Below are 5,759 nucleotides of genomic sequence, written 5' to 3' on the forward strand. Positions count from 1 at the left end.
TCACTTCATAAGCACTGTCCACCACCTGTTTGTGACCCTCTTTCCAATGCTTCTTATCCCCATCAGTTCCTAACTCAGGGTGCAGATTCTTCAGGGCGACACCAGCAACATTCACACCACTCTACACAGGAACGCTCGAGTCTCTGTGCTCCCCAATGATCCAGCCATGGCAGCTCAGTTGGTGCCCGCCCAGCCTTTCTCCCTTTAGGTTGCAGAACCAGGCTGAATCCAGGTTGCAACCACTGCTGATAACATGGTTCTTGGGAAAGCCGCTTATCTTCCAAGCCACATAGGTCACAAGCAACTTGCAGTTGGGACTGCACTTTATAACAGTAGGAAGAATGAACTTGAAGATGTTCACATTATGCTGCACCAAATTAAGACAGCTCTCTCCCTCTTGCTGACATGCTCCAGCAGTAATGATAACCATCTTGGAGTTTGTAGTTACATTATAGTCTTTGCCATGGACAATTTTTGGTGTCCTAAGGAAAAGGCTGCCATGTTGGAGATCCATCATCTCTCCCTTCAATTTGTCTTTCATGACATCAACAAGAGCAAGTTTACCTGCCAAGTCCTTTACTAAGATACTGATGGCACAGGCCGTGCCAACAGCACCAACCCCAACAACCATGATCTTATTCTGGGGCACCTGTTCCTCCTTAAGGAGATTCACAATCAGCTGATCCTTGAGACTGGCTATCTTGGAATAGAACCAAAAGGAATCTGGAATGCATGTGGGGCAGGCGCCGGGGTCCACACTCTCAGATCCAGACTCAGTGGCAGCAGCTCCGACATGAATAAATTATAATGTATTTCAGTGAAATTAAACTTTTTTTGTGGCCAGCTCCACCCACCCTGGGGGCAGGGCTGGCATGGCAAGTGGTGCTGGGGATCAAACCGCAGTCCCTGTGTGCTTGCCTGAGCTTACCTAAGCAGGCACTTTAGACCACTGTACTATCTCTCCAGCCTATGAGATTAAACTTGAAGTTTAATAAAAATTGAAAATTGCAGCAGAAAACATAAAATAGAGCTTTCTGTGATAAAAATGCTTTAAAAATGATTGTCAGACCTGGTCACAAAGTGGTGGCAGTTTTCCAGAATATTCGGTAATAAATCATTCATTTAGATTGTGGCTTAATAGACAGATACATGTCATGTTTATTAACTTTTAAATCGAAGTTTTCTGGCCAAGATTGTGTCTAGTTTTAGTTTCTATAAAAGGTTTACTGGAGTAATTACTTGCATTTTTTAAATGTACAGTGATGCTATGAGATGCTGTAATATTTTTCACACTTAAAGTTTTATTGATTTCAAAAAAACATTGAAAATTGCAGAAAATAAGATAAAGACTTAAAAATTAGAAACAATTGAATGAAGAATAAAGCAGAGATACAGAAACATTTGTATAGTTAAATTTGTAGAAGAAAAATAAAACAAACTAGCACAATATTTAAAACTAAATTCTATGAATATATTGTAATATGGAAGATTTGAGTCTTTTTCTTAAAGTTAAAAAAAAGGAATTCTAGGTGACTGAGAAAAATCCTATCAGAATAAATAGCTCCAAAATGTATCCCAGCAAAATTCTTGCATTTCAGTGATTAATTTTAAAAAATCTTTGAGGCATTCTGGCAAAAAAATCAGATAACTTACAAAAGCCAAAGAATTAAATTTGCATCAGACTTTTCAAAAATAAAAACAAGACAAGGCATAATGTAAGTTGAAATTTTAAAAAAACTCAATGAATGAAAATCTGAATCAAATATTTTATATCCACCCAAGCTCTCCTTTAAGTATCAGGCTAGAGAAAATCAGTTACTGTATAGGGAATTGTGAATCCATGGGATCTTTCTGAGGGATGTCCTAGAGGAAGAACATAATTGAGCTAGACTAAGAAAGTTCCAGTAAAAGCACTGGTTTGTGTTTTAATATATAAAAATGTAGACAGAAGATGAAAATGGGGAGAGGCAGAAGATATGTGCAAATCATATATATATGTGGAAATTTAATTGAAATAATACAATTTTAAAAGTAGGAGAACATCAAAAAGGGTGGTAGAATAAGTTTACTGATTATTGCACAGGTGGGAGCTAACAAATGCCAGTAAATATGGATTCACCAAATAATAAGAGACTCTGAGTACTGCAAAAGATGCATGCACAAAAGTCACCAGCACAGCAAAACTGCAAACTTTCATAGGACTGCCATTTTAAAAATACATTAGAGCAAGCACATAAGTCATAAAATTATGTAAGTTCAGAATTGAGTTCAGACCAAATGTTTAAATCAGTAATCTAATGTACATGGACTTACTTCACCTTTTTCTAATTGAAAAAGAGAAAGATTTTCAATTTATACACAAAGCAAGATACAGCTATATCTTGTTATAATTGAGAGTTATCTGAAATAAAACCATTCAGACAATCTAAAAATAACAAGATACCAAAATGAATAGTCCTAACTAAAGACAGAATATGATTCAAGCCCAAAAGCATGAAATAAAGCAAAACCTTTTATAAAGATTTTTTAAAAGATAACAATATTTGGGGCCAGGGAGATAGCTCAGTAGAATAAGTGCTTGCCTGGCAAGTGCAGGGTCCTGAGGTTCAATCCCCGGTACCGCAAAATAAAAAAAAAAGCACAATATATTTATGCACCTAATAATACAGAAACCACTTCTATGAGAGAAAAATCTACAAAGTATGCAATGATCGACAGGTAGGCGCTAGTAACCAAAGATTTTAACTCACTATACTTATCATAAAGCAAATCAACACACAAAACTAAGAAAAAATACCTGAATAATACAGTAAATCCTGTAGATATTATGGATATCTATCAAATTTTATACCTTAATAACAGAAAATAAATTTTCTTCACAAGAACCCATAGAATTATCACAAAAAGTATGTAACATACCATTGTTTAATTAAATATCATCAGTGCTATAATCACTATGAAATATACCCTCAGAATTGAAACAGCCAAAATGTGTTTCCTTCTAATTTTTCATAAAATAACTGTTGGGTGAAAGAGAAAATATAAATGAAATTTCTAGAAGTAATTATAATGAAAACACTCCATTATCAAAAATTTTGGGATTGTATTTTAAAGTAATGAATGATCAGAGGAAAACTGTTAACACTAAGCATTTTTATGAAAAAAAAGAACAGAATAAATGAACAAGCTAACTCAAAGACTTTAAGAAAGAAAAAGACACCAAACTAAAATAAATTATTAAGAATAGACAAAGAGACAGAGTAGGAACTGGCAAACTTTTCCTAAATGGTTACATGTGTTTTAGCCTTATGCACTATATATTCTCTGTTGAAAACACTCAACTCTATTGTAGTACAAAAGTAACCACAGACAATACATATGGCTGTGATCCAGTAAAACTTTATTTATAAAAATAAGCAACCAGACTACAGAGTACAGTTTATTAATACCTTAGAAGAGAAAAAAAAAGTAGATCTAATTAAGACATCAGACACAGATGTTTTTGCAAAATTAACAAAATAGGTCATCTTAATCTAGAGAACATAAAACTTCTATTATACACAATAAGATTTCACAGAGAGAGAAATTAATAGTTTAAACAATGGTGGCACATTTCTATAATCCTAGAAAAATTGCAAGAACTGGAGCCTAGAATGAGCAATCAAGTGATTTAGTGAGACTGTCTCTAATAAGGTCTGGGGATGTAATGCAGTGTGCAAGGCCTGAGTTCAATCCCCCGTATCTCTTCCCCATCACAGCAAAATAAAATTTTTCTCCTAAATCATAAGAGACTATTGAATAAATATGGATTCCCATGATGGTTATTAGATTTATGAATCTGAATTATGTCAGTTGTCATAAAATAAATCAGCAGGAATTAAGGAGTTATGGGAGGGTGCTGGCCCAGATGATTTGATAGGAAAATTATACTAAACCTTCAGAGATTAGATACTTCCAGTGTTCCACATACTGTTGCAAAACATTGAGAATAAGTAAGAATGTCCACAATACAGGAAAAGCTTCACATCAAATCATGCATGAATCCCACTATAAAAGTATTAAGTATTAGCAAACAAACTCCAATACCTGGATCTATCCTGAAAATACAAAGTTGTTTTAGTTTGTCAAACCTATTAATATCACACCTCATACTAGATCTAAAGTCAATGAAAATTGTATTATTGCTAAGGATGCTGAAAATCCCTTTAACAAAATTCAACTCCATTCCTGATTTTTTTTTAAAAAAAAAAAAAGCAACTATAGAAAATAGAAACAAGAGGATAATACTTTACCATTAAGAAAAAATATCTATAGGTCCATCCAACCCCAGGCCCTGTGAGTGTGTGGGAGAGCTTCTGTGCTCTTCTGTGCCCATGGGACCAAGCCCAGGCCTGCTGTGGAAGCGAGACCTTTCCGCACACTCTCCTGACCTCCCCCACCCTTCCAGAGCTAGCCCAAGCCTGCCCTGTGAATGAGAACTTCCTACTCGCTCTCCAGACTGCTCCAGATCTGCCCAATCCCAGGCCCCGGTGAGTGTATGGGAGAGCTTCTGCATTCCCCTTCCTCCTCCCACCCCTCCAGACGCAACCCAGGCCTGGCATACAGACCTGGGGTGAAACTCTGCAGCTGAAGTCCCTGTAGTGAGACTAGGGTCAAAAACACATGGCTAATCCAGGAGCAGAACAACTTGCCAGACCGGAACATCAGATTCACCTCCAAGGGCTGCAGCAGGAAGGAGCTGAACACAGTAGGCAGACACAAGCCAGGCACAACTGGATGAACTTGAACTTGGTATGTTGGCACCTGAATTTTAGTAAGTGCTAGGGTTATAACTACACCAAAGCTCTACACCAAAAGGCAGTGGACAGTACTATACAAAATGACAAAGAGAAGGAGCAAAATGCAATCACAGGTCCCAAGCTCACCCAGAACAAGTGCAGAGGACAATAGCACAGCTGAAATTTCTGAATTAATATCGTCTGAAGTAAAGAAACAACAGCAGAAAGGTGTAGAGGAACTCAGATCAAAATTAATCTCTGAAATACAAAAAGAAATATCTGAATTACTAGCATCAGAAGAAAACAAACAACAGAACAAAGGTATAGAGGTACTGACATCAGAATTAATCTCTGAAATAAAAAAGAAATCTCTAATAGTGTCTGAAGAAAAGAATCAAATGCAGAACCATATGGATGAAATCAGATCAGAAATAATCTCTCAAGTAAAAGAATAACTGCTTCTCAAGAAGAAAAGAAGCAGATTACAAGAGATTGAAACAAATGAACTTCGTGGACATATGCAGAGTGTTCCACCCAAACACAGCTAAATACACATTTTTCTCAGCTGCACATGGGTCATTCTCTAAAATAGACCACATACTGGTCCACAGGTCATGCTTAAGTATATATAAGAAAACAGAAATTATCTCATGCACATTATCTGACCACAGTGCAATGAAACTGGAAATAAATAACGAAACCAGAAAAAAACCTTAAATACATGGAAATTAAATGACGCCCTACTCAGCAACCAATGGGTCACAGATGAAATCAAACAAGAAATTCAACAATATCTACAATTCAATGAAAATTCAAGCACAACTTATCATAATTTATGGGATATGATGAAAGCAGTTCTGAAAGAGAAATTCATAGCTGTGAACTCATGCATTAGGAAAACAGAACAGGAACAAATAAATACCCTAATGCTGCACCTTCAACAACTGGAAAAGAAAGAGCAAACCAAACCCAGAGCCCAAA

The 5,759-nt window shown here is 36.2% G+C and overlaps 1 pseudogene; it reads right to left on the reverse strand.

The window, feature by feature from the left end:
* LOC101568046 overlaps nt 1-5,759 on the reverse strand; it is a 17,495-nt pseudogene that overhangs the window by 2,217 nt on the left and 9,519 nt on the right.

The sequence above is a fragment of the Octodon degus genome, unplaced genomic scaffold (genome assembly GCF_000260255.1).
Source record: "Octodon degus isolate 3935 unplaced genomic scaffold, OctDeg1.0 scaffold00078, whole genome shotgun sequence".
In the NCBI taxonomy this organism is placed as follows: domain Eukaryota; kingdom Metazoa; phylum Chordata; class Mammalia; order Rodentia; family Octodontidae; genus Octodon; species Octodon degus.